The sequence below is a fragment of the Cupressus sempervirens genome, chromosome 3, assembly GCF_028749045.1.
Source record: "Cupressus sempervirens isolate cs-2001-9-10 chromosome 3, ASM2874904v1, whole genome shotgun sequence".
NCBI classification, from domain to species: Eukaryota; Viridiplantae; Streptophyta; class Pinopsida; order Cupressales; family Cupressaceae; genus Cupressus; species Cupressus sempervirens.
This window is the reverse complement of record NC_143120.1, coordinates 601170361-601187225: the sequence shown is the minus strand read 5'-3', so window position 1 is coordinate 601187225 and position 16865 is coordinate 601170361. Positions and strand designations below refer to the sequence as shown.

Below are 16865 nucleotides of genomic sequence, written 5' to 3'. Positions count from 1 at the left end.
AGCATCTACATAGGTAAATCTATATTTTTTTTACATTCATGTTAAAATTTCAATTTCAAACATTTGTTCAACTAATAATTTATGCATCTATACATATCATGCCTTCGTAATTGAATTTACACGTTCTAATATGATTTGTTACACAAGCATATGTATGTATTATAGGGGTCATTCCTCTTTTTACTCCATCTTTGATGCTAGATCGTGTATGTCATCAAGACTCATTTGATGATGTCTATAGTGGACAGGTGAGTTTTAATTTTTTTTAGTTAGACACATGTGAGTTTTAAATTTAAGATATGAATTGCATGCAATTTATAAATTTAAAAGAGATTTAATTAAATATGAAATTATGTACATTGATTTCACTTTATGTTGAATATATATAGGGGTTGGCACATCCTAGTGAGCATCCTGATAGTTAATCTTCACACCACACTGTGAGAAGACACCATGATGATAGTCTTGCACCTGTTAATCTATAGTTTTCTTATATTATAGATTATTTGATTTAGACTTTCATCCAGAGAGATTATTTGATCTATACTTTCATCCAAATATGTACATGTTTTTGTTATTTTTTATTTGATCGAGAATTTGATCTAGATTATACATGTTCAATTATTGACATACACATATACTATGTTCTTATATGTTAGATTATGTTGGATTATGATAGATTATGTTAGATTATGTTCTTTGACATGTTAGATTATGTCAAGGATAATGTTCTAATATCTAGAAATTATGTTAGATTATGATAGATTATGTTACATTATGTTGGTTTATGAAATTGATGTATGCACATATGAAATTGGTTAGGGTTATGGTTAGCTAATTAACTTTACATAATTCCTAATTAGTTACATAATTCCTAATTCCTAATCATGCAAGTGATATTTAGATATTTTTAATTTGTTCCCCTCAAGGCACATGTCCTAATTAGTTTCATACAAGTTCCTAAATTCTATAATTAGTTAAAAATCACAATTTAAACTTCACAAGTTAAATGAAAGCACAAAAGTAATATATAATTGGTTACAAGTCCTAATTTCATCCCTTAAGACACAAGTCCTAATTTGATCCCCTTGAGAAAAGTAATCAAATTTCTTCCCCTTCAAAGGCACATGTCCTAATTAGTTGCATACAAGTTCCTAATTTCTATAATTACTTACAAATAAAAAATTAAATTTCACAAGTTAAATGAAACAGTAAAAGTAATATATAATTAGACACAAGTCCTAATTTGATCCCCTTAAGAGAAGTGTTCAATATTTTTCTTCCCCTTCAAAGGAACATGTCCTAAGTAGTTGGATAAAACTTCCTAGGTTCTATAATTAGCTACAAATCACAATTTAAACTTCACAACTTAAACAAAAGAGAAAAAGTAATATATAATTAATTCAACCAAATTTCAAATTGAAAATGACCAAACTCAATCAAATTTCAAATTGTTGAACCATATTTCAGATTTCAAATAGTTCAAACAAATTTCAAAATGTTCAAGTTGTTTCAAATTACAAGTTCTTTCTATCTCATATCAAGTGGGTCAGCTTGTTGCTAGATAACATTTAATATTTTCTTTTGATCATCAATATCAAGCCTCCACTTACATATTCCAAGTCCTTTGACTAGATTAAGAGTTAGACTAATGCTAATAACATGGTTACTATACTAATACACCTTATTGTTAGATTGATAATCAGTTAAATGAATTCCATTCTTAAGTACTCTATTTTTCTTCAAATAAGTTCCCTATACAACAATAGAACCTATATATAGGTCAAATAAGTGAGTAAATTTGAATTCATAAAAAATATAGATGTACATGCATTTACATGATTCAACTATATAATAACCTATGAGAAACATAATTCCATCACTTATTTCAGTCTTTGTTAGGTTCTCTCTTTGTATGGTGCAATGCAATAAATAATAGTTAACACCTTCTATATTTCCAGATTCTGCCATGACTGCAAAAACATTGGCTATACAAAGTATGTGTATATAAATTCCATCAGTCATGTACATATATACATACATGTGTGTGTGTGTGTGTGTGTGTAGAGAGAGAGAGAGAGAGAGAGAGAGAGAGAGAGAGAGAGAGAGAGAGAGAGAGAGAGAGAGAGAGAGAGAGAGAGTAATTTAACAAAAAATATGAAATACATAACAACTTTGATCAATCTTGAAATATGATCATAATCACTAGAAATCAATGGTATACATTCATAGTTTTGATCCTAAAACTCATTCATATTGATAACATCTAGTGGCACCAAAGTCCATTCACCCACATATCTACATTCATGATTAATGCAACCATCATAGTTTACATCAATGTAATCAGGACAAAAACATGACTATTCTCTTGTGTACAATGACCATACATTACTATCTATACTAATAACTAAATGCAAAGATCATATCTTCTCTACACTCTTGCATGCATGCACTGATCTTCTATCGACACTTGAATGTAATGTCCATGCATACATATAAAAAAATGAGTTTTAAACACATCTATGTGTACCTTAATTTAGTTATCACATTTATTGTATTAAATATAAATCAATTATAATATTCAAATTAATTTATACTTGACACCTCCCAAAACATGCTAAATGGTATAACTTAATCTACTTGTGATGTCATGTTATATCTATTTTTTGGCACCATAAAATGTGTTTTGCACCACTCAACCACATCATGACCATTATTAATGTGATATCCTTTATATTCCATTTGAGGACTAATAACTAGAGTTGATATGATTTTTTCAAATCAACATTTCATTAATGATGCTATTCTTCTAGGAGAGAGCTCAATCTTGGAAGTTGATTCCCTTGAAAGAATCATTCAATTATTTTAAGAGGCATATGCTCAAATCATTAGTTCTTCCTCCACACTCTAGACAAGAGACAACAAATAATTTCTCAAGCATTGGGATGCAACATTGACACTCTTCCTTCTATGTATTTAGTTTTACCTTTATGCTCTAATGATATTCCTAATTCATTCTAGGTTAAGCTTATAGAAAAGTTTGAGACTAAATTTTCTAGTTGGAAAGGAATCCTTATAAAAGAAGCTGGCAAACTTCAATTCAATAAATCTTATTTAAAGAATCTAGTTGTTTAATCTATGATTTTATTCAATGTTCCTAAAATATTTTTGACTAAGATGGAGCAATTTAAAAGTAACTTTGAATGGACATGATCAAAAGGAAGAACGTCATGCATCTAATCTTGTGGGCCCAAGTAAAAGCAGGTATCAGATTTGATACAAGCAACAACTAGTACCACTTACATGTAACAATAGTCATGAACAATGTAGTTGAGTGGAAAGATGACGCACTAACATTCCAATGAAGAAGAATCAAATAATAGTGGAATATAGGTCACTAGGAGTGTGTATGGGCAACACACATTCTAATGCAATGACACTTTATCCAAAGCAGGTAGAAGTGATTTCAGTTAAAAAAATCTATTTGGGATTTATAAAATTAATATGTAAAGATATGATGCAACATAACATGTACTTAAGAGGAGGGCAATCAATGTAGAAAGTGATAAAAAAAATCATAAAAGTGATATGTGGAGATGAGGATGTAGTTTTAAATTTTACACACCAAGGAAGAAATTAAGCTTGAAAAAAAAGTCAATTTTGACTATTTAACATTTTTATTGTAGGAATTAAACCTTAGTGTGTGATGTTATTAAGTGTGAAAAAATAAGTCAATTTTGACTATTTAACATTTTCATTCTAGGAATCAAACCTTTAGTGTGTGATGTTTATGCCACTTGATACAATATATCATGTGCTTAAGAAGAGTCAATATAGAATGTCAAAAAATGTTTTCATTTCTAATGCATCCCTAATTTGGATTAGATGCAAGGGTACCAAGTATGAACAAGTTAATAAATTTGAAGTGTTGCAGAGGCCAATAGCAGGGGCAAAAGAGAATATATTTTATAAAAAGGCTTTGTGATATAAAGTGGGCATGAAATTAAGATAGATTGATATGATAAAGCCTTAGAATCATGGAGGAAAGAATTAAAAAAACCTTGACTATCTATAAATTTATAGCTAGTTATTACTTTTAGCAACCATTCTAGCATGAATTATTGAAAGGGGAGTATGCATCATATCTAAAGTGCATTATGGGTAAGTGCACCAAGTTGTGGTGCCAAAAAGATGACACCTCTTTTTCTCATTCTAGTTTTGTAAAGCGCACACATGCTATAGTGCGTGCGCACTATAGTGTGCATGCGCTATGGCTTGGGTGTGCCAAGCCATAACGCGTATGCACTATAGTGTGTACGCATTAAAGCGCATGCACACTTTTCAAAAAAAAATTACAAAGCACGTACGCGCTATTTAAAAGTAAATTTAAATTGCTTTAAATAGTGCATGCGTGCTATAGTGCGTACACACTATTTAAAGCTTTACATTCTACTAAGCCTAATGTTTGGCTTTGGCTTGGGGATCCAACCCAAAGCTTTGGAGTCTATAAACTGGTCTGAGATGTGTTTTGCTGCAAATATACAAAAAATGATTGATTTTTCTTGTGTGCTCTCCTTCCAGTTTCCTCGTGGTTGAACATTGATAAAATTAGGCTACATGACATTGTAGGTCTCTGTGTTAGCTACACAACCATATAATTTATTTTTTATTTGAACTATTTCAAGCCTTTCATCTATAATTTCTTTTGAATGTATGCCCATTTTTTGTCAAAAACCAACATGTACTAATTGGGCTGTAGATTTTAGCTCGTTCATCGGATTTTGCAACAACTTAGTTTTTTAGAAACTAGACTCCATTCTACACACTTTGAAAAAAATAAGTTTTGATTTTAGATTAGTTTTCAATCATTTCTAGGGGGAGCACACAGATGTTTCACATTTTTGGGATGTGTCTGGTTTAAAAATTCATTAAAAAAAAAAACACATTATAAAATTACCCAAAAAATTTGGGATGAACTACATAGTGTTAGGTAACTTTTGACCAAAGCAATTAAAGATTTTCAAAAAAAAAGTTAAAATTTTAGGGGGGCCGCACTTTGTACTATGTTATGTTTTTTTGGAATAAACAACACCACTTTTTGTCGTCCCCTTTTTTGAGGACCTAAAACTAAACCATTTTGAAGAAAAATTAGTAGTTTGGAAACTAGATTCAGAGGACTATGACTTTTATTTTTGTCATATCTTAAAATTTTGAGCGTAACTATCTTCAAATTCTTGTTGAAGTCCAGAAATTGCTGATTTCAGGAAAAAGGTGTCCACTTATACCCCCCTTTTGTCACCACAACTTGGTGCACTTACACATATATTCAAATCAGTCTGACTTGACATGTGGGTAATGTAATTTGAAGAAATGGACAAGGTGTTGCAAAATCCATAGAGTAGTTTTATCAAGTTTACAAGCACCTTATGGTAGAAAAAAAACTTCAAAGTAATTGCCTTACCAAATGCATCATCTAAATATTTAATGCAAGGTCCCCTTGATTTTCACATTTTCAATAAGTACGCATTAACAATATCATATTTTTTAGTATTGAAAAAAGCAATATTGAATTCACATATAACATTAAAAAATAGGAGAAAAACTACATCAGTTGAAACATGAACAAATGGTATATGATAGCTACAATTAAAAGAAGATGTCAATATAGTAGTTGAGGCTGGGATACATGAAATGAGTAGTTGAGATAAGAAGGTTAAAAGAAAATTGTTCATTGAAAAGCATCCCAATAGTAATATGAAAAAGCTCCATAAGAAACAATATATCCATAAGAAAAACATGAATATAAGCTTGGGCTTCCCCAGCTGTGAGAGAGTGCTAATTGACATCATCATACTTTTCTAAACTACATCAAAGTAAATACATGAATTGGATCTTCTTACAAGCTTGCAAAACTATAGTTTAAGAAACAAATTTGGATTGAAACAATTCTAATGCTGGTGCTAGAAGATGAAACTATCAAATAAAGAGTAATAAAACTAGTTTGGAAGTTATAAACATCCAAAATGAACTACTTAAACTGGAAGCAACTTCGCCTCCCATCACCCATGAAAGATGTCCTTAGCTTCTCCAACACATTCACTATACCTCTCATGGAAGGTCACTCTCTTGGTTTTTCAATGTACAATACAAAGAAAACCAACTTGAATAAAATAAAGAAGACATCTATTGTCTTCCACATTTTCATTCACTTCTTTCAGCAGTTCACTATTAACAATATCTTCCAATCTCTCTAAACAAGCCAACATCACCCACTTTTGTAGGCTCATGTCTTCAAAAAACATGTCATCACTTGGTCTCCTCCTTGTAATAATCTCTAATATAAAAATTCCAAAACTATACACATCTCCCTTTGCAGAAACACTCCCACCCAATCCATACTCTACAATTCATTTTATTAATTAAACTCATTAAAAGATAATAATTTAAATGATGATACCAATATAAAGATAAATCAAAAAATTTACCTAGAGCAATCTAGCCAATGGATCCTTTGAGTCCAAATGTTGTTGTACTCACTAGATCCACAAGATTGGTAATAGTTAAACAGGCTATACCAAAATCAATTACAAGGGCTTTCATGGTTACATCTAAGAGCATATTTCAAGGCTTTAAATCATAGTGCACAATTTGTAGAATACAATCATGATGTAAATATTCCATTGCATGAGTTACATCTATAGCAATGCTCAAGCACTCTGTCAATCCCAATTTACAAAATCTTTGATCATCCCTAGCAGGTTGCAAATATTTTTCTAGACTCCCGTTAGTTGCAAACTAAAGAATCAAACCTTTTAAGTTAGGGAAAAATAGTTCACTTATGATTCTAATGAGGTTATGATGTTGAATCCACCCTAAAAATTTGTACTCTCTCTTAAAACACTTTAGAGCTTCTTCATTTTAAAAATTAAGAGTCTTGGTTGTAATGATATTACCATCCCTCAAGATACCTTTGTAGAAAGATCTGAAATTACCCTCTCCAAGCAAGCTCAACTCATCAAATCTAGACATTGCAATGACAAGATCTTGATAAGAAAATTTTGGGTAGCCAGTACTCTCTAAAATGAAGCTCAAGGGAAGGACTAGTTGGCCTACAAATTTATGTTTCCATAGCTTTACTAGAATGAAGAAGCTAAATATAAATCCAATTGATATGACTATTTTCTTAAACATGGAATGCTTTTTGTGGGTGTGGGTTGGGCATGGAGGCAATGGATAATTTTTGGGACCACATAGGCTAGGGTTTGTAAAGAATTTAACTTCACAACCTAACATTCACTTGACAAACAAAGAATGTCAAGTGATAGTTTTGATAAGCATGAGAGGATGTCGAGTGACATGCAGATGGTGTTGAGTGACTGACCATATCAAGAAGCTAAGTAAGCTTGATAGTAAGGGAATCTCAGAACAAGAGGATGTTCAATGAGCTCAATCATCAAATGGAGGTGGAGCTTATCACAGTGTACACTGAGTGAGCTTGATCAACAAAGGGAAGGTGGATCTTGGTAGGCTCAACACTCAACAAACACAAAAACTTGGAGAAATCAGCCAACAAAGGCATAGATTGAACTCAGTAAGAATGACAACTACTTGGTGGAATTGGTAGAGACAACATGACATACAAATAGAGTTGATAGAGGAAGATCTCAATTAAGGAGTGAACCAAGTGAGCCATCTACAAACATACTATCTAAACATTTCCACCATTAAAACACAGAGAGGATAACAACAAAAACTTGTAAGTATGAACTTCTCAAATACTAAGCATGCAATAGCAAATCGAAAGGAGACAACAATGAACAAACCACACTTGGATCAATAAGTATGCCTTCTTGGTTGATTTCTATTCAACTAGGTTAAACCTATCACAAAATATAGGAGCATTCAACTTTAACCAGGAAACCACAAAATACTTCAATTGATAAAACTTAATCTTAAACTTACAACACTAAAGGCTACATACAATATGCCTGGAGAAATCACTACTTCTCAGAACAAACCAAAATGAACTTATAGAATAACAAAGAGATTCAACATCTACTATGGCACTAAACCTTCCTTTTTTCCTCTAAACTCTAGATATTCCTCCTCTGTTCTAATCTACCAATCTTCTTCCTTCTCTACTTTGTGCTCTACACTTCTTATCTTTTGTCTCAACTCTCTCTCTCTCTCTCTCTCTCTAATCAAATGAAAGATATTGATTCATTTTATCTGGCTTCAAAAACATTTCCCTCTCTTTTCAAAATTCAAACTCACCTACCAAGTTAATGAGCGTCAGGTAGGTAGGTGGGCATTTGGTTAAAGAGGAAACTAACCACATTACATCAAATTTCTGACACTCCCCCATTTTTTTGAAGCAATCAAAGCAAGGGTCACTCTTGATCCAAAACAACTACAACAACTACACCAAGGCTCCTTCTAAGGTGCACAAAAGTTCCTATGCCAAAAAGATTAGTAAATATGTTTGTTAGCTATTGCACAAACTTACAAAATTCCATTTTGATATCTCTATTCTCTACCATCTCTTTGATAAAGTGATATCTAATCTCTATGTGTTTGCGTCTCCCATGGAAGATTGGATTATTAGATAGTGCAATTGAGGAGATGTTGTCACAAAAGATTGCAGTTCCATCCTCTTTCCTTTCATTCAAATCTATCAAAATCCTTGTTAACCAAATAGCTTTACATGTTGCTACATTTTTTGCTATGTATTCAACCTCTACTATAGATTAAGCAATAATAGGTTGCTTCTTGGATGCCCATAAAATTGCACTCAATCCCATATAGAACATGTATCTAAAAGTGCTCTTCCTATCATCTAGACTTCCAACCCAATTGCTATCAGTGTAACCAACCAAATTAAAATCATTATCTACAATATACAAAATTCAAAATCCCTTGGTACCTTTCACATACCTTAGGATCCTCTGTCTTGCTTGCCAATGAGAATTCTTTGGTATTTCCATAAATCTAGAAATCAAACTTATTGCATGTATCATGTCAGGCTAAGTTGCTATCAAATACATTAGACTTCCAACCATACTCTTGTATAATGTTGGATTCACACTTTTTCTACAATCTTTCTTGCTCAAATTTAGACCTGCTACTATTAGTGTGGGGGCTACCTTAATGTTTTGCATTTTGGATCTCTCCAAGATCTGCTTTGCATATTTTTCTTGATAGATGAAGATGCCATCGTTCATTTTTTTTACTTCCATGCCTAGAAAATACTTCAAGATACCTAGTTCTATCATTTCAAAATTATTCTTCATGGCCTTTTTGAGCTCACCAATTAGGAAATTATCATTTCCAGTGAAGATTAAGTCATCAACATACAAGATAGCAATCAATACCTTACCTTTTGTTGCCTTGATGTAGATAGTGGGTTCACCATTGCTTTTTCTAAAGCCATTGCTCACCAAGTATGAGTCAATACTCTTGTATCGTGCCCATGTAGCTTGCTTGAGCCTATATAGAGCTTTTCTCAATATGTACACCTTGTGTTCTTCACCCATGACTTCATAAATAGGTGGCTGCTCCACATAGACCTCTTCTTTGAATACACCATTCAAGAAGGTAGACTTCACATCCATTTGATATACCTTCCATTTGTGTTGAGCTACAATTGATATGACAACACACATGAATTTCATTCTTGCAACTGGGGCATATGTCTCATCATAATCTCTATCATACTATTTCTTATACACCTTGATCACAAACGTTCCTTATGCCTATCTATTTTTCCTTCAGCATTGCACTTGGTTGTGTAAACCCATTTCACTCCAATTGATTGCTTCTTAGGAGCAGAGTGGTTAACTCCCATGTCTCATTTCTTTCACTAGTATATATTTCCTTATTGATGATGTTACACCATTTCTCTTCTTTCATAGCTTCTTCAAAGTAAATTGGATCACTATGAGAAAATAATGCAAAATTAACACTCTAATCATAATATTCCTCATACCTTTCATCTTGGTATATCTTCTTTAGACTCTTAGTATTTCTTGGCAATAGGGAGGTGAGAGTGGCATCTCAATTTTTAGTATTGTTGCTACTATTGTTTTGCATACTAGCTCAAGGTTGTCTTGAACTACTTGGAGCTAAAACTCAACATGTAAGAGGATGCTTGCCCTTTTCCCTTTGTCTACAATCCATGTTTGTTGCTCCATCAACTTGTGATCACCTATATCTTCCTCTTCCTTGTCAAAATTTGACACTTTTATTAAAGTGCTTGAGGATTCATCAACTAAGCTCTCCCATGACTGATTTTCAAGAAACTCTACATTTCGTGAAATGATGATCTTCTTAGTGATCAGATCATACATTCTATAAGCCTTTGATTTTGAGCTATAGCCCATGAAGATATACTTCACACCTTTGTCACCTAGCTTCTACCTTTGTTCCTTTAGCACATGTGCATATGCTACACATTTGAACACTCTCAAGTGCTCAACTATCCATCTATTCCTTGACCATTCTTCAAGAGGAATCTTGTCATGAACTGACTTTGTAGGAAACATATTTATCAAATACATTATTGTTGGTACAACCTCTCCCCAATATTTAGTTGGGAGTCCCTTTTCTATCATCATGCTTCTAGCCATTTCAACAATGGTCATGTTCTTCCTCTCAGCCACTTCATTTGGTTGCGGGGTATAACTGTCTATAAGCTCTTTCTTAATGCCATTCTTCCTACAAAAATTTACAAAAAAATTGGAGGTATACACCATTTCTCTATCTGACCTAACGACTTTGACATAATTTCCATATTCTTTTTTAGCTAGGGCTTTAAATTCAACAAATTTATCAAATTCTTTAGATTTTTTCTTCAAAAAATATACCCATGTCCTACGACTAAAATCATCTATGAATGTAATAAAATAAGTACTCCCCCCAATAGAAGTAGTTTGCATAGGGCCTACTAAATCAAAATGAACCAATTCTAATGGTGCTCTAGCACTTCTAGAATTTCCAAAATTAAATGGAAGCCTATGTTTCTTACCCAAAATGCAAGCCTCACACTTGTCACATGAATCTACTATGCTTGGAAAACCATCTACCATTCTTTTTCTTAGACAACAATTTTTTTTTGGGGCATAATTGTCTATAAACTCTTTCTTAATGCCATTCTTCCTGCAAAAATTTACAAACAAATTGGAGGTATACACCATTTCTCTATCTGACCTAAGGACTTTGACATAATGTCCATATTTTTTTTCAGCTAGGGCTTTAAATTCAACAAATTTATCAAATTCTTTAGATTTGTTCTTCAAAAAATATACCCATGTCCTACAACTAAAATTATCTATGAATGTCATAAAATAAGTACTCCCCCCAATAGAAGTAGTTTGCATAGGGCCTACTAAATCAAAATGAACCAATTCTAATGTTGCTCTAGCACTTCTATAATTTCTAAAATTAAATGGAAGGCTATGTTGCTTACCCAAAATGCAAGCCTCACACTTGTCACATGAATCTACTATGCCTGGAAAACCATCTACCATTCTTTTTTTGGACAACAAATTTAAACCAAAAAAGCCAAGATGTCCATACCTGAGATGCCAAATCTTGGAGGGGTCTTCAATCATGCTCCTAAGAGTTTATTTCTGATGTACTTGTGTACATGCATGCTTGGGAGGTGCACACTGACTTGAGAAGATAACAAATTCTCTATCCTCATGGGGAACATCTGGTTCTTTGTCATTTTGAACTACTACAAGTAATCTATTACTATCACCCTTCTCATGAATGACATACTTTTCATTTTTCATTAGTACCTTATAACCATTTTTAATGATGTTTCCAACACTCATCAAATTATGCTTCATACTGGGGGAAAAATATACATTTTGTATCTACTTCTTTTGACATTGCTTGGTGTAGACCATGATAGATACTTTTGCCAATATGGGAATGGTTCCATTATTTCCCATCTTAATTTCAAACTTAAAAATCCTATCAAAGAAAGAAAATGAACTTTCATTACCACTCATGTGGTTTCTACAACTACTATCTAAGTACCATACTATAGGGTTGCCTTCTTCACCAATGTTACAAATGATGGAGGATGTGAGATTGTTTGTATTTACCATGGTCACATCAACCACATTTGCATTCAGTCTTGACTGATCATCCTGATTCTTCCATCATTCAATAGCATAATGTCCAAACTTATGATAGTAGTAGCATTCTACATTGCTCTTATTAGAGTTGTAATTCTTCTTACCTCCTCTAGAGCTATTTTGAGAGGTGTTTGGACCCTCTTTATTGCTTTCTTTTCCTAAGCTTTCTACACCAATATTCTTTTGACCGTTCCTTCTAGGACCTCTACTTCTTGAGCCTCTACCAAAGCCATTTCTTCCTCTCCCCATACCTCTTAAATTCTCTTGAGCCTTGAAAGACTACTCTTGGGAAGTTGTTCCTGATCTATTGATTCGGTGCTCATGGGTTTGGAGAGTTCACATCAACTCATCCATGGTCAATGTGGTGAGGTCCTTTTCTTCCTCAATGTTCATCATCAGATTATCATATTTATGAGGTAAACTTCTCAATATATTTTCCACAATAATTTTCTCTTCATACTCTTCTCCATTTGATTTGAGTCAGTTTATCAAAGTGGAGATTTGTGAGTTGTACTCTACAATAGGTTCATTGTCCTTCATTTTAAGGTTCTCAAACTCCCTTCTAATCATCTGTAGCTTTACTACTCTAACCTTATCAATCCCCTTGAAGTTTATCTCAAGGATATCCCAAGCTTCCTTTGAATAATTTGCTACTACAATCTTGTGAAAAAATGTCTCTGGCATTGTTGCCTCAATTAGACTTAATGCTTTTGCATCCTTTCTCCTTGACTCTTTCAATTGAGTCTTCTATGGGTTTGTGAGGACATCATATAGTGTTGGTATGGTAACATCATTGAACTCATTGATCACAAACTCCCACAAATAATTAGCAACCATTATGGTTTTCATCTTCTTTTCCCATGTATTATAATTCTATCCATTAAAGGATTGTGGTTTCTTGCATATCTTTCTTGCATCTCCTACCATGTTAGATATGCCTAGAAAATAAATGCCTTAACTCACTATGGATGTGGGGCCTTAAATATCTGATACCATGTAAAGAATCTAACTTCAAAACCTAACATTCTCTATAAAAAAAAAGAATGTCAAGTGACACTTTTTCTTAGCACAAGGTGATTTTGAGTGACAGATAGATGGTGCCAAGTGACTTGGCACATAAAGAAGCTAAGTAAGCTTGATAGTAAGGGAAACTTAGCACAAGAGGATGTCGAGTGAGCTCGATCACCAAATGGAGGTGGAGCTTGGCATAGTAAATGTAAAGTGAGCTTGGTCAACAAAGGGAAGGTGGAGCTTGATAGGCCCAACATTCAAAACACACATATAATAGAGAACTTGGTTGATGAAGGCACCAAGTGAACTTGGTAAGAAAAATAGTTGCTCAATTGACATAATAGAGACAAAATACCTTACACAAACCAAGTTGATAGAGGAATATCTTAGTTAAGGAGTGAATTGAGTGAGGTATCTATTGACTTATTGTCTAAACATTTCCACCATTAAAACATAGAGAGGATAACAACAAAAACTTGCAAGTATGAACTTCTCAAATACTAAGCATTCAATAGAAAGAAAAAGGAGACAAAAATGAACCAACCACAATTGGATCAATAAGTATGCCTACTTAATTTATTTCTATTCAACTAGGTTAAAACTATCACAAAATATGGGAGCATTCAGCTTCAACTAGAAAACTACAAAATACTTCAATTGATAAAACTTAATCTTAAACTTATAATACTAAAAGGCTACATACAATATGCCTGGAAAAATCACTACTTCTCAAGAAAAACCAAAATAAACTTATAGATTAAAAATGTGTTGTGATATTGAACCTTCCTTTTTTCCTTTGAACTCTAAATATTCTTAGTTTATTCTAATTTGTTGATCTTCTTCCTTCTCTGTTCTATGCTCTGCACTTCTTCTCTTCTGTCTCAACTCTTTCCAATCGAATGAAAGAGATTCATTGCTTTTGTTTGGCTTCAAAAAAATTCCCTCTCCTTTCAAAATTCAAACTCACCTATTGAGTTAATGAACATCAAGTGGGTAGGTGGGCATTTGGCTCCAGGGGAAACCAAGCATGTCACAAAAAATTTCTGATAGGGTTCCCCATTAACAATGTTACAAAAATTCTATTTGGAAACAAGCCCTCTTCTAGAATCATCCCTAAAAAATTATTGAAAGAAAGATCAATCTATTGGAGATTTTTTAATTTAGAGATTGAATGTGGTATTGGACCTACAAAGGAGTTGTGGGATAGGTTTAGGTGCTCTAATGTTGTGGAGTATCCAAGTGAAACTAGAATGAGCCCAATAAGTTGATTCCCAAATATATCTATGCCTTGAGCCATTATAATTTTACTTATTTCCTATGACAATGATCCTTGTAGGGAATTCCATGACAAGTTGAGATAGAATTATAGGTTTTTAAGGTTGGCAATGACTTCCCTCGGTATCATTTCCCCTAGTTTATTGTGAGATAATTCAAGGGCCTCTAACTTCTAACATCCCTCCAAACCAATAACGATCCCCCTTGATATATTCTTGTGCTCTATATAAAGATATCTTAGCTCTTGGGAGTTACAAAGAGAATCTAGTATTTTTCGAGATAACTAGTCGTGGGAAAGATTTAAGAGCCCTAGATGTTGCATTTGGCCAATCTCGCTAGGAATGCTTCCCTCTAATTGATTCTCATCCAAGTACAACCATTCCAACTAATAAAACCTTTCAATTCAATATGGAATAGTGTCATTGAAATGATGAACGCCTAGATCTAGAAAAGTTAAGTTTGTCAAATTGGCCATCTATTGGGGTATGTTACCACTTATCATGTTGTTTGATAAAATCAAGTAATAAAGATTAGAAGATAGTTCTCCTATGAATGGGCGCAATATAAAAGTGAAATGATTACTTCCAATAGCTATCTTTTGCAAGTGAGAGTGATTCGTGTGAGTAGTGAGAAAGGCCAATGTGTTAGTGTTATTGCTAACAAGTTGATTGTTGTGTAGGTAAAGTCAGGTTAGTAGGTTCAACTTACCTAACTTCATTGGAACTATTCCATCAAGATTTTTGTATTCTATATAAAGTACTTAGAGAGGGGAATAATTTTCCAAGGAGTTCGGTATGTTTCTACTTAGTTGATTTTCACATATGTTGAGATATTCTAGTGCAGTGAGCATGCCCAATTCAGGAGGGATGGTGCCTGATAACTCATTCTGGGCCAACTCCAATTGTACTAGGGAGGAGAGATTTTTTAAAGAGGTTGGAATGGTATATATGAGATTGTTAACACCTAGGTAGAGGTGCTTAAAACTTTTGAGAATATCGAGCTCATGCAGAATGGTGTCATACAAGTGGTTGAGGGAGAGTGCTAGAAAATAGAGAGAGTGTAAAGTGGAGAGAGAGGGTGAATGGTTCCTCGTAATTGATTTTGTTCAAGCCAAAGTATTTGTAGCTGTTGCAAGTGATCAAGTTGGGGAGGAATGGAACCAATGAGGTGATTTTGTGAGAGGTTGAGGGAGTGAAGAGAGGAGAGATTACTAAGGGCAAGAGAGATATTGACATGTAAATTCATTTGGGTCAAGTGGATAGCACAGATGGAGTTAGAAGAAGAGGAGTGGTAGGAGATGTCAGTCCAATTATAGACATGGTGAAGTGAAGTCTAGTCAGGTAGAGAAGAATTTCCATTTCTAGAAACAATAGCTTTGAATCATAAGAGAATTTCTTGTTATGAGAGAGATTGCTTATAGAACGAGGAAGAGAAGAGATTAAGAAAATGGAAAGCATTGGATAAAGTAATGAGAAAAATTTAAAAAGGAAAGGATTGGATAAAGTAATGAAAAAAGACCAAGCAACTATGAGGTAGGGGGAACACAGAGAGAAATTGATGATGATTAGACTGAAGTAGTGGAGAAATAAATAGATTAGGAAAAGTAGTGAGCATGTTTTAATAGTCCAAACCCTTGTACTGCATATGAAATCAAACTGTCAATGTAGTCCTACATATACCATCCAAATTTTATTTTTGTGAGTTTTCTCCATAACCATTCAAATCTAATCTAGGTCAATGTCTCACTAAACCTTTGTTGGGTAGGGGGAACATAGAGTGGGGTTATGAGAATAAGAGTGAAATGGTGGAGGAATAAATAGATGGGTGAAAGTAATGACCATGTTTGGTAATCAAAAAAGTTGTACTACACATTTAAATCAAATGGTGAATGTACTCCTGTATATACCATCCAAATTTTATCTCTCCCAGATTCTTGCATAATCATTCAAATCTTATTTCTATCAATGTCATGGATATTTTATCTACAACTTTTTGCATGGCCATTGAAATCCAACCTATATTCAATGTCTTCTTGAGCTTGTGTACTATTCAAATCTAGTTCGTCACATGATAAAGAAAACTCTATATGATAACAAGTCTTGTAAGACATCAGAAAGAAAAGATTTTATAGTGCACATTAAAATCAAACTGTCAATGTCCTCCAGCATATATCGTCCAAATTTTAGCTCTGTCATTTTCCTCCATAACTTTTCAAATTTGATCCTTATTATATTATTTTATAACAATTCAGATTATGATGGGATATATGTAACATACCAAAGAACAAATCAAATTCAATACAGTTATGGTAAAAAAAAAATACAAATAAATAATTTGGTTTAAAAATAGAAGATATTTAGCATTCTTACACATACATATAATTGCATTAAATTTGATTTATTCTTTAGGTATGTTTCATATATGCCATCATAATTT

General features: G+C 33.2%; 1 pseudogene; it reads right to left on the bottom strand.

Moving 5' to 3' along the window:
• Window positions 1-6028: 6028 nt before the first annotated feature.
• Window positions 6029-15674, bottom strand: LOC149568106 (uncharacterized; annotated as a pseudogene).
• Window positions 15675-16865: the final 1191 nt, after the last annotated feature.